This window comes from Triturus cristatus, chromosome 4_1 (genome assembly GCF_964204655.1).
Source record: "Triturus cristatus chromosome 4_1, aTriCri1.1, whole genome shotgun sequence".
Lineage (NCBI taxonomy): Eukaryota > Metazoa > Chordata > Amphibia > Caudata > Salamandridae > Triturus > Triturus cristatus.
Window position 1 is genome coordinate 1177181191 of NC_140585.1, and position 24932 is coordinate 1177206122.

General features: G+C 40.9%; 1 protein-coding gene across 1 annotated transcript in view; it reads right to left on the reverse strand.

Annotated features, from left to right (window-relative positions):
• The window catches only part of LOC146856298 (galectin-1-like), a 311489-nt gene that overhangs the window by 273484 nt on the left and 13073 nt on the right, over positions 1 to 24932 (reverse strand). The gene's annotated exons all lie outside the window — the stretch shown is intronic.

Here is a 24932-nt window from a genome sequence, read left to right on the forward strand (position 1 = left end):
CCAGTGGGAGACCAAAGATACATTACTCCCAACACAACAACAAAAGAAATGCAACAAGTCTATAGGACTTGTCACACTATGTCGCAAAAGCAGAAGGTCTATTGATTTGAGAAAAATGTCTAGTTTAAGAACAGAAATTCTCACCCACCCTTAGGTGGCATACTTTATCATAGCATTCCTTTTCACACCACATCCCAAATGTCAGTGGTGTGAGCTACAACTCCCACTCGGGGAGGAGCTCTTCAGGTGTTTTGTTACAGGTAGGGGGCTAGGCGAGATAGCAGGATGTAGATGAGTCTGGCAGAGTGTAGTGTAGGTGGCGCAAAGATTAAAAATATGTCCATCCCCAAGGGTATTTTAAAGTATGAGGGAGATATGAAGTTAATCCAGCAGTTATAAAAAGGTCCACATGTTTCTGCCAGTCTTAAACCCTACTATGATGTGTGTGGCATTCTTCAGGGCCAAAATCTAGTATATTCTCAATCTGCAACAGAAGTCAATGACCATTAAAACAGTAAAAGAAAGTAAATAATAAACCAGTGTGCCACACTGAATATAATCACTGTTAATGTCATGGGGTCATGTACCTCCACTAGCAGCACCCCAGAGGTAGAGTCCAGGACCTTACTGGTCTGCTGTCAGACCCCCATGAGTCTGTGATACATTCAGAGTTTACTCTCTTTTTAATAAAAATTTGGTTAAGAGCTTTGTGGGGTTTTTCTTCTGAAATTCAATTTTCTAAATGAACACAGTTACTTTGATAATTAATATGTCATTGTTATAGAATGAGTGATGGCCACTGTAAATGAAGTGGAACGTCTACTCTGAAGGCAGTGCCATGTACTGTTTAAGAACTATTGGCACTGCTGAGCCCTCTCCCTGGTGTGCTGTGTCAGGCGTGGCTCTGTCAATGGATTTACTTGACGAATAATGAATTCTCTCAGTATACTTCCTTCTTGCCCTGTTGTTTTGGATTTTCACTGTTTCAAGAAACTCCAGATCCATGATTGCAGAGGACGCCTTGGAAAGATCTACACTTGTATTTATCTGCGTGTCTGCTGAGATTTTAAGATGGCTGATACATGTATGGGAGTGCAACTACACCATGGCATTCATTGAGGTGAAGAGTAATTTGCAAACTTTTTTTTTCAACATTTTTAAGATGATGCGAATTAAGAAACAATGTCAATAGTATCACTTTGACATTGGAGAAGGGATTGGAGAAGGGTGATTGCTTGTTGGCCATAAAGGATGATAAAGAGCATAAGGAAGTAGTGAAGGCAGATGTAGAAGGACGGCTTGATGGTGTGCTGGAAGAAATAATTATACCAAGTGGTAGAGGATTATTAGAGTTTATCCATTGAAACTGAGGTGGGATGTGGATATCTTGGCGCTATAGAGAAAACCAAACTGACTCTAACCGATAAAATTAGACAACGTTTAATGAAATTGAGTGCAAAGAAACGTTTTCATGCTCATTTTGAAAAATGAGCATTGAAGGCAGTGAGAGAAGATGAACTGGAAGTTTGTTCCTTTTCCTAGCTGCTGCTACTGAGAATACCCTATCACAACTGGTTTTGGGATGTCCAATTAGAACTGACCAGTGGAGACTAGAGCACACAGAAGATGATGGAGCTGAAATTTGGAGACCATAAAATGAGATTTCCATGACTTAACCTGTGGGCTATTAACAGTACTTTGAAAAGAACTATTTTCCTAATGGGTAGCCAATGTAGGTGTTCCAGATCAGATAAATGTAGTCAAGATGATGCATACTTGTGCTTAATCACGGTGTTAAGTTGTGTGCCTGTTGAAGCTGCCTCTTAAGCTTATCCAGGGAGCCCAGATAGCAAGAGTTGTCATAATCGTGGTGAGATCACACAACTGTTGATATGGACATGGCAGTTGGCATCAATATAGGACATTATCTTCTTTAAAATCTTCAGTTGCCAGATACAAGACTATACACTTTGGAGATCTGGTGTTCAAGAGAAAGGTCATTATCTAAGTCGATGGCCAGATTGCATAGTACTTTTGATGCTGTGGGAAGATACCCACAATCCGAGGATCAAGTGTCAAAGGTGTGTACTTGGTGCTCAGTATTGGGACACGTAGATAAAATGTTCCAATTGTCACAATTTAAGCTCAGTAAGCTCTGAGTGCCTTAACACTCATGAAAAAGTGACATATTTATGCTTCAGTATACTATATGTCAGAAGGTCTGTGTCCAGCCTATTTGACAGCACACCTTACTGGTTATTGCTATTTTGGAGCCAGAGAACAGTTTTTGCATGGAGAATTCTTTTTAACAATGTACTAACAAAGAAGTTGGCTTTTCATAAACTGAGCATAGATTTAGACTTAAGAGTTCACACCCTCAGGGAAGTCAGGAGTACAACACACAAACTGATACATTTACAATGCTTTTGGCCAAATGCTTACAGTCACATGCTTTAGTAATCAAAAGACTATATATTACAATGCAAGCCAATTACTAAATTTAAGAGGAAAGGAAGACATTCTGGTTGTCAATGCATTGTGAAAGGCACTTCGGATCTTGTAGTTACAACTTGCCTCATCGAGCCGATGATTTAGGTATCGATTTGTAACAGATTTTCATAAACATACAATATGAAACAGACCTCCTCTCACAAGCTATGAATGCTTGGATTGAATCTCCATTGTAAAATTGGAAAAGATAATGTGAATGTCTGAAACTTATCAATTGCAGTCATCGCTTGAATGTCTTAAATTTGCCAATGATGAGGCCCAAATTCTCTTATTTCCTTACAGTAATAAGAGCCGTGTCCTCCACTGTGTACATTTATGTTATTATAATACATGGAAAACTGCAATCCCTGTATAAAAGCACATCTATAATTTCCATATGACAGGAGACATGTGACGTCTCTTGACCCCATAATAAAGAAATCCCATAGCTGATCAACTGTAACTTATTATTCTTAGCTTATGACATCACAAACCTGCTGCGAGAGCCAGCAGCCAAGGTGAAAGGCAGGTTAGGGAACATAATTACAGCTGCAGTTTAGAGAGGGGAAGAGGATTTGGCTTTTAATTCTTCTGACATTTTTTTTGCTAAAAAGAAAACGTGATCAGCAAAAAGGAGATATTTGTGGCAGCATATTTATTTTTCCCACACTTTAGGTCATTACAGCAAAGATAGAACCTCTGCATAGTTACACACATTCAGAGTACAGCATTGCTTAATCTGACTTACATTAAACTGATTCTAATATCTTTTTGCAAGAAATTACTAGCTCTTTTTGGCGTGGTAACTTTAGCATCCTATCTCTTTCATATGAAAAAGCAGGACAACAAGGATTGCGCGGTCTGTGGGAAGGATGATGTGTGACCATGTATTTTAAGAAATAGAAACCCCTCCATTGTACAACAAAAGGATATTGCAAGTCATCTCGGAGATCCATGACTTATAAAGGAACTAAGCCTTTAGCCTAGTCCCTCTTTAAGGGGCTGGAACTCCATGAGATAATGTTAGGTAAAGGGTACTTTATTCCATAAATCATATTGACTATTGATGTAGTAATCACTACAGTGGAAGATGTCTGAATATAAATGTTTAACTTACAGAAACACTCCATTGATTGATTTCAGAAAAATTGAAGGCTAAGACAACCGAGTCAAGATTTGCATCTGCCATTTGAAGGTCTCCAAGCAGGCACTCAGCCCGCCAATCCAAGAAAGTGTTGGTTAAGGTGTCACAATCTGGGGGTCCCCCGGCCCACAGCAGCAGGGGTTGGTGTTCAATGCACCAATACGAATTAGAGAATGCAGTTGGACTGTGAACTATACAAACCACAGAGCAAAACTGTGTGGGCAGTGTTTATTTGTCACAATTAATCCCGCTAGATGAGTTGAGGGACACAACGGAACTCCAAACCATCTTTTGTAAGTAATTGGCACGCTCAAAACAACACTAAGAAACACCGGATAAATGTTTAAAACGTTTATTTCTAAAACCCAATTCTAGTGCATAAAATATGAATAATAACCACACAGACTGAGAAAATAAATACAGCAATGCATGACATGGCCAACAAAACTAATATGAAAATTCCTGGCATCCGAACACCCTATCTCTACTTCTAAGCTCTATGCTAAAACTGAAGAAGAAAATAAGAGGCCCATAATAAAGTTTTTCAAGATTAAATACCATCTCACAGTAAAACATAGATATTTGGCTATTCTCTATCACAGCCTTTGTCCCGGAAAATTAAGTAGACCCGGGTAAAAGGCCACTTCTCTGCAGTGCTTCAGAGTAGCTCCTGCCTGAGGGTGGTTATCACAGCAAACCAAAGTGACCTCTGGCTTGATAATTCTGTCACCAAGCCTCTCCAATTAATGGTCAGATGTCTGAATTGTTATGGTATATGAACGCCGATTTTATCTCATGTTTATAAGTTTGGAGACACTAAAAGGCCAACAAGACAAAATAAGTATGGCATTAAATGCGTCATCTTGATATACATGTAGATAACCTGCCCCTATAACTAAAAGAGAAATATATCAGCTCTCACTGTAAGTATCCATACTGTTATGGTAGTGACCATAATATAAGCATCAAAAATATGTCAGCCTATATAGGAGGCAAACATGATGCTACCACTTCTGCATGTGTTTAAGACTTCACACCTTCTAATAGAAATAGATAAACCTGCAGGCAAGCACATGACTAAAATAGAAGTAGGGTAAATATACCCTGTCACAGTGTTTATGAAAGAGGGTTGGGTACACCGCATGTTGTCACATACAAGAAAACTTTGAGCATTTAATTCTTGCCTCTGTTTTTTTTTACATATTGTCCTTAAATATTATAGACAGTTTTAAATGATGAGTTTTAAATGAAGAGACCATCCTAATACCGAGGTTTCAGTGGCCACTGTAAACAATGTTTGTGCTTACAAGAACTCTACACCAGTTAGGTATTAACAAAATAGAATAATATATTGGTAATAATCACATTTAGTAGAAACATACCCAGCCCAACAAATCATCTAGCCATATCTACCACTTATTACATAGGTGTGTGGCCACATTGAGCCAAATCCAGAGGTTTTTGATTATTTAGAAACTGGATAGGATGAAGACCTGGGGATGTAGGACTGCAGGACCTCTTGTTGCTGTCATGCGATTTCTTGTCCTAGGACATGAGCTACAGCATTCTTAGAGTTGAAAGCTAGGAATATGCTTCAATTAGATAAGGCCATATAGGAATGCTAGTTTCTGTTTTTGTAATTTGTATAAAACTGAGTGTCCATCTACACAATTCTAGCAGTTCTGAGCAGTTTGGATGATAGTTTAGCGGACACTCCCAGACAGAGATATACTTTTATAACAAGAGGCATGGGCTGTTTTTAAGGTGGTTTGCCAAATAGTTTTATACACGCTTTGGTTTTAGTACTATTTTTATTGTAAATAGGAAAAAGTGTTATGCGTGCATGCCAGGATGACTGACACTCAGAGTACCCAGCTAACTTAACATTGGGGGTTGGTGGCACCAGACCTGATGCATGCAAAGTCTAGTTGCTTAAACAGCTCTGACCTCCCCAGGTATGCACCTCATTGGTTAATCGCCTGTGGAAGGAGTGAGGCGGTGGTATTTGTAGGTCTTGCCTACTAGACAGTGCATGCACAGTCTGTTGCGAGACAGATTGTGGGCTTACCAAGAACATTCGGAGACTTCTTATTGCTTACCATTGCTTACCATTGGTTAGCTTTCCTGTCATTCTCATTGGCCTGCATCTTATTCGTGTCCCATCTTGCCAGTAGTGTTTGTCCTCCCATGGAATATTCCCTCTTGTTTTGTGTTATTTATTAAATGTATGTTTGGGCACGTGCCATTTGCGCATGTGTATGTTTTACTTACATTGGCGTATGCACGAACCCCTTGTATATATTGCATGTGCATTATAATGTTATTGTTTGTATTTTACTGTTAATCCGTGCAGTGTTTTTGATCCTATGGTGAGTTAGGACCAGCCGATGCAAGAAACTGGAGCTGGCGATGCTCCGTCCTACTATAAATGGTATATCAAATCAATGGTTGCAAATTTGATCATTACAATTTGGTGATGAGTTATCCGCACGCCAAGAACCCACGTCTTGAAATAAAAGGATTATTTTGGAATTCTCCGAGATTTTTGGAAAATTTTCTTCAATCAGATTTTATTGGATTTTGTGTCCTACAGAGTATTAAGGGTGCTGGAGCAGCTTACCTGGAAACCATTACTTAAGGATTCCTTTCCATGAGAGTTGGAATACAGTACATGTGCAACTTTACTACATTGCAACAGTACCTCTTGATGCCTCGAGGCATCTTTTGAAGGTACCTCAAAGTTTCAGTGCTGTGCATCCCTTCAAGTGATGTTCGAGCCTTGAGTTCTGGCCCCGTTGTGACATTTCAGCAAATGCTTTGATGCTTCATGCTTGGAACTTAAGGCGTGTGTGACGTTGCTGGAATCCCGAGGACGCGCATGCCTGGATGCTTGGGCGTGTGCGTATTCGAGCCTATGTGAACAAGCGATTGTTTATTTGAGCTGTGGACGCAATGCTGCTCACATTTTACATGTAACATGCACAGCTAGATGTGCCACTTTCTTGGTTGTGAGAAGTATCCAGCACTTCTCTGGTGCAGTTTACCGGCAGTTCACATGCTTATGGCTTTATTCTTTGAGTCCGTCAGTGCCAACACGTCTTACCTGTGAATGCGGCATATCAAAGCTGAGCGAAGTGCGGCATATAAAAGTTGGATGAAGAACTTATTCGGCAATTTATTCTCTAATGCTATGCAGATACTGAGTTAATCCCCATACTTTGTGTAGGATAAGTGAGCTAGTCCGTTTGGGTGAAGTTTGGACGTTTATCCAGGGCTTAATGTTTTTTTAACTTACCTTAGGAAAACATTTACACTTGTTTTAATTTGTGGTCTTCAATATGCCTACATAAACTTTTTCACTCAAACCCCTGCAAACGTTTTGGCTGGAAGGGGGAAGTGCATGTATGAAATGGGAGAAGTGGAATGCCTATTTCTTAAATTTTCTAGATACTATTGATGTGCATGGAAAAATGCCTGCAGCAAGGAAAAAAATATATTTTTACATTCTGTGGGTCCAGGGGGTTTGAAAGTGTATGAAGAAATGTCTAAGACACCAGGTGGTGGAGATGTAAATGTTTTTAGATGAAAAACGTGAGGATTTTGACAACCCTTTTGCACCAAAAGTATGTATTGGTGTTGTGAGATATAGGTTTTTTAGAAGGAAACAGGATGCTAATGAAACTGTGGATGAGTATGTTGCGGAATCAAGAAAATTAGCAAGTGATTGTAACTTTGGTCATTTACAGGAACAACTCATTAGAGATCAGGTAGTTATGCATACCAAAGATCCAGCTATACAGGAAAGGCTATGGATAAATGGAGATGCTGAGCTAAAGGATATTTTAGCTATAGTAAGAAAGGGGAAGCTTTCCAGCCGCAGTTCTAGAGCATCAAAAGTAAATGTAAGGAACTTTCTGAAGAGGTTATTACTAAAGTTCGAGCCAGATCTTTTAATACATTTAAAAAAGAGGATATTAAAAATCAAGAGTTCAAGAAAAAGAAAGTGAATTTCAAGTGCTATCGCTGTGACAATAGCTCACATCTTGTATCCAGTAAATTTTGACCTGCACTCAAACAAACGTGTGCAGCATGTGGAGTAGTAGGGCATTTTGCTAAAGTTTGTAAGCAAAAGAAGGGTAGTCAGGTTAAGTGCATAGATGATTGTAGCTCCAGTGATGTGGAAGGAAAGGTAAAAAGACTTAGGGCCTTATTTACAAGAAAGTGCCACAGCGCTGCCCCGTAAGTCAAGCTGCTGCACTTTCAAGATACAGGGGTATGTAATATTTACAACAATATATATACACCCTCCAGATTTGCTAACTAATTGCGAAATCTGCACTTTTGTAAAAGGTCGCGATTTTTACAGAAGTGCCTGCAAAATCAGGGCTTGGCGGCTGGGGGACAGAAAGCTTTCAGAACAGGAATACTCCCTTTCACGCGCCACGCATGCAGGGCAATTCCTGCATTGAGTACTCAGCAACAACGTGCAGGCAGCAGGAGGGCTTTTTTATTGTCACCTCCAGCTGTGTCGGAGATAAAGGCCAAGTTAAAGGGCCATTAGGAGGAACGTTTTGATGGAATATCCTGACTGGACTTGGCCTGGAACCTCACTTAAATGCAGATACAATGGATGGGAAACAAAAGCACACAGCTTGTTTTCTCTTCACACCTCCTTAAGAGAGGCATACTTTTGACTTTGTTCAGTTCCTTTATGTAAGTAAGCGTATGCACTAGAAAAAAAAAAACACAAAAACTAACCCCACAGGATATTTATAAATTCGGTAAAGTATCCAGAATAATATGCCCCACAAGACATGCAGATTACATCATTTATTTATCAGAATATATATATGATTTTTTATATACATTTTTTTCATATTATCAATAATACATATTCAAACTTTGTACATATAAAAGACAATCAGAATATTGTACAGACATTGAAAAAGTGCCCCAACTACACATAATAAAAATCCTTACAATACTTGTACATGTCTCCAAATTGACAAACACAAAAACACAACCATGAAGTGAAAAACACAGTACAATATAAATACTAAAGTCAGATAGACATACATAAAACATTACATACAAAATACAAATGAACAAAAGAAATGCGCCAACGCTCATTTCGGAGGTACCATGTACTTAGACACTCCTTCATCAGGGCGCAAAATGTATGTAGTGGTCAAAAGGCCATCTGTAACTCATAGTTAGAGTTCATATCTCCTATTATACCAGGCTCTGTACGCTGTAAAAACACAAGTCTGTGGAGACAAACACACAGTAAATGTTCACATGATATCAATTAAACAAAATAACTAAGGAATTTGAGCAAGATAACTGAACCACACACCCTTAGACCAAAAATAGTGTGGTGTTAAAGAAAAGCCAACACCATAGTTGCATAAAATAATGACACAAATGATGAAATATGTGAAAACACAAAGTCAATCTCTACCCGAAAAAGCATAAAAAATGAAATAGTGAAAACCGGAAACGATAAAAAGAATATAGTGCAGGATTTGACATACTTTCTAGTCGTTCCGATAAAGTAGAAATAGGTTCTGCGCAGGGTACCAAACCAGGCTGCTGACACTGGTTCACTGATAATTAAAAGCAGACCAAAGATGTCTAAAGGTTGAAATGAATAACTAGTGGACCAATCTAGAAAGATAAATAATGAAAATATCAAGTCTATCCCATAGCTCAGGGTTCATGAATTACATGGAAAATATCATAGGATGTCATACATAGATGGGAATGAATCGCCCAAAATTCCTATAGCTGAGCAGATGACCACTAAGTTATGCGGGTGACCAATAAATCTGACATTCTCGGCAACACAGAGATTGCTAGAGAGATAGATACAATAGACCTAAGAATCCCGCCCACAACGCGCAAGATAGAATCACGAAATCCATAACAAATTAACTTACTGACTGAAAACAGGCGCCTATGTACTTCAAGGCATGTCCTGGAAGAATTAAAAAACTGACATGGGCGGCCGGAGGATCTGAATTTCTCGGGGGTATAGAAAGTACATATAAGCTGGCCATCCCCGCCTATTCAATGTGAGTCTTGAAGATCGATATAACAGACTCACCTACTTCAGGTAAAAAAACGAAACTTATGTGTACATCGGCTGTCCTCAATGTGTTGGCTCCCAGCAGCCCAAGGTAGAGGTGCTCATACTCCCATATCCACCCGAATCTAAATGTAACCAAGATAATCATTAAAAGATCTCTGCCCAATGAAGTGCCCGCAATCACTTTGTCCTGGCATCGAAAGACACAAAGTACCTACAAGATATTTATAGGCCATTCATATCACGGGAGCTGAAAACAACCGTCCGGGGTCACTCGTCCACCGTCGAAGCGAGTAATTAAATGACTGAATATCCAGTCCTTAAATATGCTCTCCCTTACTTCTCAAACGGTAAGATGAAACACATGTGTGGTGGGAAGGCATAGCACGTAAAGTTCCATATAACCAGGGCTACAGTGGTGGCCATAATAGGGTAGAATGTAAGTCCTCCCGGCAATGACCAGGTACAATAACGGTACCGAGCGTGTAGAACAAGTCATGATCAGTCAATAAAGCAGCTGAGGATCTCACTTATAGAGGCAACTCAATTTACATCCCGGAAAAACCATGCAGGGATCGAGACCCAGGTCCCTAAACGGAAGGCCACGATGGAATAGAGTAGAAGCCCAGTACTTAAAATAATCAAAAGGAGCCTCAAATAGATTCATGCTACAGCTGAACTGATCAAAAAGGGCCCTGTAGCAGTTAGACTCACAACCAATCCTGATGTGAATCTATTCAGATAGAAGGGGTCCCTGAGGTAGAGTGAATAGAACGTGCTAGAAGACATCCCTAGAGAAATCATGGTTGAAAAAAAGAGAGAGAAATACCTCTCCTTAATAGGTAGCATGCCTTAAAGGGGCAACTAGATTTGCCCAACTTACCCAAATTCAAAAATACATCTAAAAATAATCAGGGACTCAAGAATTATGTATGAAAACCGGTCACCATATCAATATACTTATGAACAAATTCCAAAATTAATAAGGCAAAGTTACCATGGGTGGGACATAAAATCCAGAACAGACCAATAGATATACTTCAGCAGTAAGAAACCCAATTGTACATCTGAATACACCCAGCTGTGCGGAAGACTCCTCGGGACATCCCATACTGACACCACGCCTCATTCCTGGGGAATACAAACAGAACTTCACATAATGGCATTCTCCCAGGGGAGGGATTCGTTGAGGCCAGTATTGGCCGTCTGTAGAGTATAAATCCAAAATACTTCTCTATTGCGTCTGAGAGCATCAATGTTACCATCCTTAGGATGGTGGATACGCTCCTGTATTATCCATTTCAGATCTTTCACAGAATGCTGTTGATCCAGCCAATGTGTGACCATGGGAGCACCAAGCCGTTTGTTGTGGATGGCTGACTTATGCTCACTAAGCCTTACTCTGAATTCCTTGCTAATTTCACCCAGATAACCCTTTTTGCAGGGACACAGGATGAGGTACACAAGATTAGCAGTTCTACAGTTAGTCATTTCTTTAAACAGAATTTTTTTCTTGCCCCACTCAAACTTCGCAGATTCCATAGCAAAATCGCATGCGTGACAATTGCCGCATTTGTGTGTGCACGTGATGGTATTGGTACCTGTGATAGATCTCTGAATCGATTTCCTGCTATCAGGCAAGACAGATTTAACTAAGGAGTTCTTCACGTTTTTATTCCGTCGGAATGCAAAAATTGGTCTAGGTAAAGCATTAGTTTGAGTGCGTGAGTTCAGAATATGCCATTGGGCATTGATGATCTGACGGAGCTTGTGATTGAAATTGGATTGCCGGGTGACATATACCAGCTTAGTGTCATTCTTGTTGTTCCTATTTTGGAAGAGTGCCACTCTGTTGTAGTATTTGGCCCTCTTGTAGGACTCCCTAATTAGTCTGTGGGGATATCCTCTGTTAAGGAATTTGGTTTTCAATTGCTCCGCATGGAGATCAAAATTCTGGATGGTAGTACAATTTCTGCGTAAACGCAGAAATTAACTAAATGGTATGCTGTCCTTCTGGCAGCGTGGATGGTATCTCTCATATTGAAGGAGCGCATTGCGTGAAGTAGGCTTAGTATACAGAGAGACCTCAATGGTCTTATCCACCACTTGAATCCAGACGTCTAAATTTAAATCTTGTCCTTACTCATGTTAGGGTTAAACTTCAGATGGGGGTCGCACAGATTGATCAATAGTATGAATTCCTTCAGTTGCTTTTCCGGACCTCTCCAAATGAAGAACATGTCATCGATAAATTGATGCCAAAGTAAGATTTTCTCAAAAAAAGGTGCGATCTCGTTATAGATAAAACTGTCCTTGAAGGTGCCCATATAGATATTGGCCACATTCGGTGCACAGGCAGTGCCAATGCTGATGCCCTGGATCTGTTTATATACCGATTTATCAAATTCGAAATAATTTTCTTTTAAGACAATGGCAAGGCATTCTAGGATAAACAGATGATCCTCCAGGCTATTACTTCTTTCGAAAGCGCTCTTCACAGCCTCCAATGCCCCTCTTTGGGGGATGTTGGTCTATAAGGCCTCGATGTCCATCGAGACTAACACATCAGTGTGTGGATTAAAAGTGATGCCTTCTATCTTGCCAATCAAATGGCCAGTGTCTCTAACATAAGCAGGGAGATCAGAGACCAAGGGTTTGAGGAATACGTCCACGTATTTGGACAGAGGTTCAGTTAAAGACCTTATGGTAGAAACAATGGGCCTAAAAGGAGGTTTGGCCATGTCTTTTTGGGTTTTGGGAGCCCCATATAAGACTGGGATATTATGAAACGGTCTATTCAGGTATTCAAACTCCTGAGTACAGATGGAGCCTCTATCCAGAGCTCACTGTGTGATCTCCAGTATTTCATTTTTTATTCCTTTTTCTGGATAAGCAATAATATGAGAGTAATGTTCAGGGGCCCCTAGCATGGCATGAATCTGTTATTTATATGCGGTGCTGTCCAGTACTACAATGCCTCCGCCCTTATCGCTGGGTTTGATGGTAACTTCAGCATTAGAAGATAACTTTGTAAGGGCTTGATATTCATCATAGTTGAGATTGTAAGCGGGTTTTGGAACAAATCTCATCATATTTTGGATTTTGGAGTATACTGTCCTATCAAAGATACCCACTTCAGGACCAACTTGGTCCAATGTGGGAGTAAAGGTAGAGGTGGGAAGGAGTCCTGTCCTGTTATTATTCTCTGTCATAGTCCTATGTTCAAAGAATTTTTTCAATCTAATCTTTCGAAAAAATGATTGAATGTCTTGGCTAAGTTCAAAACGGTTAAGATAAGTGCTAGGCACAAAAGATAGCCCACGTGCCAACAAATTAATGGATGGTTCATCCAAACGGGTTCATGATAAGTTAAAAATGGGGATTGGATCTATATGGGAAAGAGTGGTCATTCTCTTCAATATTGGTTCCGTCTTGTTTGAAGATATTGAGGGGGGTTCTCTGTTTGTTGGTATTGGCCCCTCTCTTGAGTTCTGAACCTGACTCTCGTGGTTTCCTGTCGGTTGCCTAAAAAACTGTTATTTCTCATGGGGCCCTCAAAGGGTGCTCTCCTATTTCCATAGCCATCAAAAGAATTGGGACCCCCTTCACCATCGGATTTGGAAGTATCCAAAAAAGAGAGGATTTTCTTATTGGACCAATGTTGGTAATCAACTTGATGGGTCTGGTCTTTAGCTGTATTGTAGTTGGCTCCCCAGATAAGGATATATTTTTTCCTCAGAAAAAAATCGAATATCCCTTCTTAGATTTTCAGTTTTTTTCTTTATAAGATAATCACTAAAGGAATTCAATTCTGAATTGACCTCCTTTAGCTTCTTCTTGGCATCCTCAACTGGATTATGTTTCTTTAGAGTTTCTTTAATGTCCGCAATTTCCTTAAGAAGGGTATCCACCACCTCTCTGGCTGTCTCAATGATAAGGATCATAAGGTCCCTGGAACACCTATTGACTATTAACGACCATCTTTCCAGGAACTTCCTGATTTCAACAAAGAAGCCAGGGATATTGCTTAATCTGAGCCCATTGGGGATAACCCCTGCTGTAAGATATTCAAGCATTAATTCTGCATGGGACTCTGTTCTTCTGGCTTTCTTTTTCAAATTGAGGAGTTTTAGCCACTCATCATTGTTGGCTTTACTAATAGAAAAAGGTTGATCTGAAGAAGAACTCTGCCCTAGGAGTCTTGAGAAATATTCATCCGAAAACCCAAATGTTTTAATGCTATCCATGAATAATCAGAAAAAACAATCAATGAAAAATCCTGTACCTGTGTCACAAACAGGATCAATGGAGCCAACCAGTTGGAGGTTCAGAAAATGTGAACAAGCCACCCGTCATATGTACGGGACCAGTGGATAACAGGAATCCAAGAGTCACACAGAAGAAAAAATCCAACAGAAGAGAAGGAAAAAAATAATAAGAATAAGATGAAACACAGTTTTATTCTTGCTCCAAAAGGACAACCTAACTACCCTCACAGCAACGTGCCGGGAATACAGTAACATACATAAGAGGGTCCCTGAAAAAAGTACTTTAGTGGGGAAGTAACCAGGGAAAACACAGGAGAAATAAACATGAAAACTAACCCACAGGATATTGATAAATTCGCTAAAGTATCCAGAATAATATGCCCCCCAAGACATGTAGATTAAATCATTTATTTATCTGAATATATATATCATTTTTTATATACTATTTTTTCATATTATCAATAATACATATTCAAACTTTGTACATATAAAAAAGACAATCAGAATATTGTACAGACATTGATAAAAAGCCTTACAATACTTGTACATGTCTCCAAAATTAACAAACACAAAAACACAACCATGAAGTTCATTTTGTAGGTACCATGTACTTAGACACTCCTTCACCAGGGCGCACAATTTATGTAGTGGTCAAACGGCCATCTGTAACTCATAGATAGAGTTCGTACCTCATATTATACCGGGCTCTGTACGCTGTAAAAACACAAGTCTGTGGGGACAGACACACAGTAAATGTTCACATAATATAAATTAGCCAAAATTACTAAGGAATTGGAGCAAGATAACTGAACCACACACCCATAGACCGAAAATAGTGTAGTGTTAAAGACAAGCCAACACCATAGTTGCATAAATTAATGACACAATTGATGAAATATGTGAAAACACAAACTCAACCTCTACCCGAACAAGCATAAAAAATGGAACAGTGAAAACAGGAAACGATAAAGAGAATATAGTGCAGGATTTGACATACTTTCTAGTCGTTCCGATAAAGTAGAAATAAGTTCTGCGCAGGGTACCAAATACCAGGCTGCTGACACTGGTTCACTGATAATTAAAAGCAGACCGAAGATGCCTAAAGGATGAAATGAATAGCTAGTGGACCAATCTAGAAAGATAAATAATGAAAACATATCAAGTCTATCCCAAAGCTCAGGGTTCATGAATTACATAGATAATATCATATGGTGTCATACATAGATGGGAATGAATCGCCCAAAATTCCTATAGCTGAGCAGATGACCACTAAGTTATGCTGGTGACCAATAAATCTGACATTCTCAGCAACAAAGAGATTGCTAGAGAGATAGATAGAATGCGCAAGATAGAACCAAGAAATCTATAACAAATTAACTTACTGACTGAAAACAGGCGCCTGTGTACTTCAAGGGATGTCCTGAAAGAATTAAAAGTCTGACATGAGCGGCCGGAGGATCTGAATTTCTCAGGGGTATGGAAAGTGCTAAAAAGAATAATAACATAAATATAAGCTGGCTGTCCCCCCTATTCAACGTGAGTCTTAAAGATCGATATAACAGACTCGCCTACTTCAGGTAAAAAAACGAAACTTATGTGTACATCGGCTGTCCTCAATTTGTTGGTTCCCAGCAGCCAAAGGTAGAGGTGCTCATACTCCCATATCCATCCAAATCTAAGTGTGACCAAGATAATCATTAAAAGATCTCTGCCCAATGAAGTGCCTGCAATCACTTAATCCTGAACCCCATCTGAAGTTTAGCCCTAACATGAGTAAGGACAGGATTGAATTTTTAGATGTCTGGATTCAAGTGGTGGAAAAGACCACTAAGCCTACTGCACGCAATACACTCCTTCAATAGGAGAGCTACCATCCACGCTGCCAGAAGGACAGCATACCATTTAGTCAATTTCTGTATTTACATAAATTGTACTACAATCCAGAATTTTAATCTCCATGCCGAGCAATTGAAAGCCAAACTCCTTCACAGTGGCTATCCCCACAGACTTATTAGGGTGTCCCTACAAGAGGGCCAAATACTACAACAGAGCGGCACTCTTCCAAAATAGGAACAACAAGAATGACACTAAGCTGGTATGTGTCACCCGGCACTCTAATTTCAATCACAAACTCTGTCAGATCATCAATGCCCAATGGCATATTCTGAACTCAGGCATTCAAACTAATGCTTTACCTAGACCAATTTTTGCACTCCGACGGAATAAAAACCTCAAGAACTCATTTGTTAAATCTGTCTTGTATGATAGCAGGAAATCGATTCAGAGATCTATCACAGGTACCAATCCCATCATGGGCACACACAAATGTGGCAATTGTCATGCATGCGATTTTGCTATGGTAATTGCGGAGCTTGAGTGGGGCAAGAAAACATTTCTGTTTAAGGAAATGACTAATTGTAGAACTGATAATGTTGTTTACCTCATCCTGTGTCCCTGCAAAAAGGGTTATCTGGGTGAAAATAGCAGGGGATTCAGAGTGAGGCTTAGTGAGCAAAAGTCTGCCATCCACAACAAACGGCTAGATGCTCCCATGGTCACACATTGGCTGGATCAACAGCATTCTGTGAAAGATCTGAAATGGATAATATTGGAGTGAATCCCTCATCCTAACGATGGTAACATTGATGCTCTCAGACGTAAGAGAGAAGTATTTTGGATTTATACTCTACATACGGGCAATACTGTCCTCAACGAATCCCTCCCCTGGGAGAATGCCATTATGTGAAGTTCTGTTTGTATTCCCCAGGAATGAGGCGTGGTGTCAGTATGGGATGTCCCCAGGAGTCTTTCGGACAACTGGGTGTATTCAGATGTACACTTGGGTTTCTGACTACTGAATTATATCTATTGGTCTGTTCTGGATTTTGTGTCCCATGGTTACTTTGCCTTATTAATTTTGGAATTTGTTCATAAGTATATTGATATGGTGACCGTGTTTTATACATAATTCGTGAGTCTCTGATTTTTTTAGATTTGTTTTTGATTTTGGGTAAGATGGGCAAATCTAGTTTCTCCTTTAAGGCATGCTACCTATTAAGGAGAGTTATTTCCCTCTCCTTTTTTCCATCGCGATTTCTCTATGGATGTCTTCTAGCACGTTCTATTCACTCTATCTCAGGGCCCCCTTCTATCTGAACAGATTCACATCGGGGTTGGCTGTGAGTCTGACTGCTACAGGGCCCTTTTTGATCAGTTCAGCTGTAGCATGAATCTTTTTGCAGCCTCTTCTGATTATTTTAAGTGCTGGGCTTCTACTCTATTCCATCATGGCCTTCCCTTTAGGGACCTGGGTCTCGATTCCTGCACGGTCTTTCTTTTTTAATTTCTTTATTGAATAGAGCTCACGGGTACAAACAAGAAAAAAGCATGACCATTCAGTTTGTTATACAATGCAGGATCGTTTCACAAGATTTAAATTAGTATAATATTCGGCAGATTTCAAGCTGTGTTACAGCGGATATAGCTGATACCTTAACAAAAAATAAATCCATTATATCGTTCAGTATCAAAAAAAAAATATATATATATATATAACCAGATAATTAATAGGTACACCAAATAACTCAAGACCATCCTACTTATCCATATATGTACAGACGGCACCCCAAATCAGCTGCCCCAATGCCTTTTTCCGCCTCCCCTTAACAGTATACAGATTATATTCCATATTGTACGTAAACAAGAAACAAGTTCTCCACATCTCAAATGGGGGGGCTTCAGTTTGTAGCCACACTGAGGCAGTACACATCCTAAGCACTGCTGCTGCCATAAATATCAAATACCTGACTTCCTTACTAGGGTCTATGCATACTCCACCTACATCTATACCCAGTAAAATCTCACTAATTGACAATTGTATAGAAACACCGAGAATCTCAGACAAGAACCTGTTTATATGTTTGAGCAATTCTGATAATTTAGAACAGGTGGCAAAAATATGTGCTACATCAGCGTGTAAACTATTACATCTGAAACACTTTCCATCTGGATCACCTCCCCACTTTGCAATTTTATCAGGCGTTCGATAAAGATAAAACAAAGTCTTGTAATGCTGTGCCTTAAGATTGGCAGACATAAATAAGCGGCTAGCCAATTCAATCGAGAGCTCCAATGGTATTTCAGAGCACCCCAATCTTTCTTGCAATCTCATACGATGAATTTCCAAGTCGTTAGACATTGTCTCGATAATTATATTATACAATACTCCTATACGAGAGCGCTTTTTGTTTGCCTCGATAAGAGGATTAGACACATTCACAATATTTATTTTAACAAAATACTCACGCAGCTGAAGATATTTAAAAAAGTGCGAAGTGGGTAGCAAATATTGTTTCTTCAGTTGGGAGAAGGATTTTAGCCCATCTGGTGTGTATACATCTCCCACTGTTATTAAACCTCTTAAACGCCACTTAACTACTATGAGATCCCAGCATATATTAGGGTGCAGTACCGGTGCAGTTAAAGAGGTATAGATAGACACATTTCGGATATTATATTGTTTCCTTATTACCTTCCAAACCTTGTATGCGGCGGCTATCACCTTAAACCTGGTGCGCTTGCAGTAATTCCAATCTATATCAATAAAAAGACGGTTCCTAGCATCAGTCCCTAAAAGCAGTGAGTATATAGAGGGTTGTAGTGCTGGCTCTACAGGTCCCTGACCAGTTAGTAAAACATTCATTCGCTGCAACATACATACATAGTAGTACAGAAGAAAATCAGGGACTGCCCAACCACCCACTGTCCTAGGCAGCATCATATATTTCTTAGCCCGTCGCTCTTTCCCCTGAGACCAAATAAACCTCATACACATTGCTTGCAACTGTGAAATGCGTGCACTAGTGATCTCTAATGGTAAGCATCTGTAAAGATACAACACCTTAGGCAGTACCATCATTTTCAAGATGTTGCATCTGCCAACCAGTGTCAAATGTAAACATTCTAACTGATCCAGCTGTTTACGGACCCCGTGTATCAGCTTCTGCCAGTTAACCTCTACCGTAGTCGAAGCACCAGCACGAATCTGTACTCCCAAATAAGTAACCTCATCTAGGACTCGTGGATCAGCATAAGACTTGATATTAATACAAAGTATTTGAGTCTTAGCGGCATTTAATTTATATCCCGATACCGCTCCGTATATCTTTGCAAGGTTTTCAATTTCGGACATAGCCATAGACGGTCTTGGTGAAAGCACTGCGACATCATCAGCATACGCCAATACACGGTACTGCTGTGATTGTATCCTAACTGGAGGTACCCTACTGCTCAACTCAATCATTTTTAAAAAAGGATCTATATACAAAGCGAACAGCAGTGGGGAGCATGGACATCCCTGCCTAGTCCCTCGTTGGATTGATACCACTGCGGATTGAAGTCCCATTACATTAATCCGTGTGCTAGGTTGTTGATAGAGCACCTGTATTGATTTAATAAAATTTGGCCCGAATCCCTGTAGCTTCATCAAATCCCATAGGAAGGCCCACGATACTTGATCGAAGGCCTTCTCTGCATCCAGTAATATAAGGCTCAGTGGATTCCCTGTCACATTTGCATAGTCTATTAAGGTAATCACCCGATTAACATGATCGGTTGTACCACGCTTTGGGATGAATCCATGCTGATAGATAGAGACCAAAGGGGTTATCACTTCTGATAGTCTAGTAGCTAAAATCTTAGAATATACTTTCCCGTCTCTGCTTAATAATGAGATAGGTCGGTATGAGCCTGGTATATCCGCCGGTTTTTCCTTTTTTCTAAACACTGCTATACTCGCTTCACCCCATGTTATGGGATACTCCCCTTGCTGAGCCTTTTGAAATGTGGCTAACATATCCCATTTTAGAACTTGAAAAAAAGTTTTATATACTTCGAGCGGGAGCTTATCAGGGCCCGAAGCCTTACCTGCTGGTAATGCTTTAAGAGCCGCTTCTAATTCAAACATCTCTATAGGGGCCTCCTATATGTCTGCCAATCCTTGATCTAATTTTGGCCCAAGATTTTGCCCAAGAAAGGATAAAGCTCTATTACTATCATATTCTTCTACTGCATATAGACGAGCGTAGAAACTTCTAAAGGCTTCTAAAATTCCACTCTCGGATTCTTCATATTGCCCAGCCTCGTTTTTCATACTTTTAATTCGTTGAGCAGTTTCCCTATTCCTCATTCTCTGGGCTAGACACCTCCCACTTGCCTCCCCATATTCGTACAGCACCTGTCTTTTAACCTCGAAAGTCTTTGCTGCTTCCTTACTCCAATAATTGTTAACCTTGGCCTTGGATCGCGTCACCTCGGCGGATGTATTATAGGTATCCCTGTTATGAGCAATGTCTTGAGTCAGCAGCTCCTCAGCCTTGCCTAAATCCTGATAAAGCTCCTGTAGCTTTTTTCGCCTCTGTTTTTGAGCATGCAATCCATAGCTAAACACCTCCCCCCTAAAAGCTGCTTTAAACGTATCCCAGACTATCCCAACTCCCGCGCTTCCCCTATTTGAATTGAAAAACTCACAAATCCACTCGCTCATATTTTCTTGAAATTTAACTTCCAGCAACAGTTTGCGATCAAAAGAGAAATCACGGGGTTTGCAGGGTGGAAATAAAGCCTGGATGGACAGCACTACTGGCCCGTTATCAGACGCCGCTCGGGGATAGATCTGTATTTGTGCGTCGTGAAGCAAATTATGTGTAACTAAGAAATAATCAAGGCGGAATAGTTTTTGATGAGGAGCTGAGAAAAAAGTATAACCAGGCTCGGTCTTCCTGAGATAGGCCCAAGCATCAGTAAGTCCATGTGTTTTCACCAGTGAGCTTAACGCCCTATATACCTTTGGCTTCCTGCCTACGTAGCTATATTGATCAATGCCTAATGTTCCAGAGTGGAGATTAATATTCAAATCACCACAAAAAATTACAGGAGCGGGCCAGGTTGCCAATTCAAGATTCAAATATTCCAGGACTGCTGCTCATCGAAATTAGAGCCATAAATGGAGCATATAGTGCATTTAAAAGTTCCAACTTTGCATTCCGTAATTGCCCACCTTCCAGCATTATCCTCTAAGACTCGTCCGCCTTCAATTAGATTTCTCTTAGCTAATATAGCAACCCCCCGCGTTGTGGTAGACTGCTTAGTACACACCAGCACACTGTACCCAAGATCACTTAAATGCTTTCGATTAGACCATGCAAGGTGTGTCTCCTGTAATGCAACAATATCGCAGTTAAACCACTGCAATTCCCGCGCAACACGTTGCCTTTTATTTAGAGCATTCAAGCCTCTCACATTTAGAGTACCTATTCTTAATTTTCTAGCTGCCATCTACTCTGGCTCTAAAAAAACTAGAAACACTCTGCCCCCTGTCCTGCATTATTTTCATACAATCAATAAAAATTATACCCGTGGTCCCCGTTTTCCCCTTTTCGACCATCCTGCTCTGACCCACCCTCTGGCCCCGAACCGAGGTCTCCCTCCCTTCCTCCCTCCCCCTCCCCACCTTAACCACCCCTTGTGAGCAGAAGGACATAGTCCTTAGTGATGCGAGTGTGCGAGATCCACCTCGACAGGAGATCTGCCAGGTTGTTGCCCTCTTCCTACATTTATCTGTAGTCTGTTTTACCTAAACAACACATTGCTAAACATATTATATGCCCTGCAATAAAAGCATCTCATAGAGCGGCCCTCTATCTCTTAAATACTATTAATTACATAGTCATCCTCCCTTTTTTTTTTTTTTTTCTCCTTCCTATACAGTGTCGCTCTATTAGTCAGACCAGTTTTTCTACCTTGGTAAAAAAAAAAAAAAATCCAATACAAAAAGCCCAAAGAGAAAGAAAAAAAACAAAAAAAAATAAACAAAAAAAAAAGAAACAGACCACAGATATTTGAACAATATTAGGAAGCCGTAGAAATCCAATTGATGCAGGTTAGTACTACAGCTCCTCCCTCCGATATTTAATTCACCTCTGATGAATAGTGCACCCTGTACTTCTCAAAATAAGATAGTATTTTAACTAACTGATTATGCCATTTCTCCCACCATGTTTTTTTTTTTTTTTTTTTTCTCTTTCTACTTCAGGGTGGGCCTTCTTTAGTGACAATAGATTTCAAATATGCTTGCGCTTGAGATTCCGAGGTGAAATATTTAGCCTGACTCTTATAAATCACTTTGAGTTTAGCAGGATTCAGGAAGAATACCTGCGCACCCTTAGCTTGAAATGGCTGAAATAATTTTCGAAATTGCCATCTTAAGGTCACAGTAGCTGGGCAGTAGTCCGGCCTGATAAAAAAATCACATCCAGAACCCTTGCGCCGCTTATCAGGGCGAGCCAAATCATATAATGCTTCTCTCAAAACAAAGTTATGTACGCAGATTAATATCGCTCGTGGAAAAACTTTCGAGCCTATCGAGGGATTTGATTCCTGACGGGTCTTACGTAATACAAATGGATATCTATGCGCCCTAGTAATCTCCTTCTCCCATTGCCACTCGGCTAGCTCTGGGAAGGCCTCAGTGAAAGTCTCGATGATGAACTTTCGAGCGTCTTTCCCTTCTTTCATCTCTGGAATTCCAAGGACGCGTAGGTTATTGCGCCGAGCGCGGTTTTCCAGATCCGTCATCTTCCATTCAATATCCTCTCGAGTGGCCTGTAAAGTCTCTATTGCGGTTTGTTGCTTAGTAAGTATATCTTCCGTACTCGATATTCGTTCCTCTGTATCTGTCACCCGCTTGGTAAGTTCATTTACTGATTTAACCATCCGCCGCATAGTGTTCTGTAGCTTCCGAACTGCCCCCTGAGTACGGCTACTTTCAGCCTTAGTCTCTGCCCGATGGGCCATGATGCTCTTATATATTAAGTCCAAAGTTACTCCTTCAGCACCTTGCTCAAGATCCAGGGGTTGGGGGTCCTCTACCCCCTGTTCCCAAATAGGTTGTGTAAGAGGAGTCTTCTCCTGTGGACCCCCTTCGGTTTCGAGATTGCGGCGGGTTGTGTCTTGTTGTTCCCTTAGCCCCCTCATCGGTGTGGGTGAGTGTGATTTATCACCGTATTCCTCCATCAGATCTTCATCGTCTGTAAGCGCCACCTCATCACCCCACTCACCCGGGAGACTATTACCGTCATCTTCTGATACCACAGATAAATCTGGCATTGAGTAAAATTTGCCGTCAGACAATGCAGATTCAGTGTCTCCCAAATCCACTGTGGCAGTACATTGCTCCTTCAAGCCACCTTCTCTTTCTCCTTTCTTGATGCTGCACTCAGGAGGAGTCGAGCCATTGAAGTCACCCCCGTCATCACCTATCGCGTCTTCAATAGTTCTTGAAATTATAGCAGCGCCTTTTTTTTTCATAAAGGTTGCGTGCAACATAGGTGCCTTTACAGCGTCCAAGTTCCCAGGTAGTGCAGGCATTATAGGAGTATTAAGCATACTATTGCTAAAATTTTGTCCACCATTATCGCTATTGCCACTGGTCAGGCCAGCCCCAGCTCCAGTCGACGCTGTGACCTTCAAATCAGTTAATCTGGAGGAGGAAGCCGTGCTTCCAGATACATTAACATTGCTGCTAGTGCTACTACTCATAGTAACATTATTACTGACGCTAGCGGTGTTATTACTCATGTTATTCAAACTCACAGCAGCAGCCTTTCGTGTGCCTCTGCCTTTCGGCGCCATGACCGCTTTCTTAGTGTTTCATTGAAAGTTACTCACTTTTAAGCATAGGAGGGAAACTTCTCTCGTTTATCTGGAGCTCCGTATTCTTCTAGCCTCTTAGCCTCTCAGCCAGTCATTAAAGTTTAATGTAGCGTTCAAATTTACTGTAGAGAGTCTCACGGTAGTTTGTAGCACTGTACTACTGTAGCGCTGTGACAGAGGAGTAGATCTAACAGTCCGGTAAGACAGAAGGACAGTTGAAGCAGCTACAATGTAATCATTCCCTTCTCCTTTATACTTTCAACGACTTCAGGCAGAACAATCAGCTCCTCCACTTACTCTCACTGCGACTCACTGCGGTTCCGGCTCCGGCACCAGCTGTCGGTACTCTGCCTCGCTCTCTCCTCTCCTCTCCTCTCCTCCCCGTCACCGCCTTAGAGTTCGCTGCAGCCGACTGCCGCTTCAGCGTCTTCGGCGTTTTCGGCGCCCTAGGCGTCTTTTACCCGCCCTCACCGTCTTCCCCGAGGCCTCGATCACGGCAGAATTAGAACAGAGCTGGGGCACTCAGAATGAGCTAAGATGCATGCAGCACCATTCCAACCACGGCTCCCTCGAATACAGCAATCCTGGCGTCTCTTTCCCCGCTGAGGTACGGAGCTGCTCACTCAAACGGCCGTGCGGCCGCCATCTTACTCCGCCTGCACGGTCTTTCAAGGACATACATTGAGTTGCCTCTATAAGTGAGATCCTCAGCTGTTTTATTGACTGATCATGACTTGGACGACACACTCGGTACCAATAGTGTACCTAGTCTTTCTGAGACTTAGCCTGTACCTAAAATAGCCCCCATTGCCTGGAGGACTTCCGTTCTACCCTAATATGGTCGCCACTGTAACCCTGGTTATATGGAACTTTACGCGCTATGCCTTCCTGCCACATGTGTGTTTCATCTTACCATTTGAGAAATAAGGGAGAGCATATTTAAGGACTGGATATTAAGTCCTTTAATAACTCACTTCAATGGTGGACGTGTGACCCTGGACGTTTGTTTTCGGCTCCCGTGATGTGAATCGCCCGTAAATATCGTGTAGGTACTTTGTGTCTTTCGAGGTCAGGACAAAGTGATTGCGGGCACTCAATTGGGCAGAGATCTTTTAATGATTATCTTGGTTACATTTAGATTCGGGTGGATATGGGAGTATGAGTACCTCTACCTGCGGCAGCTGGGAGCCAACACATTGAGGACAGTCGATGTACACATGAGTTTCGGTTT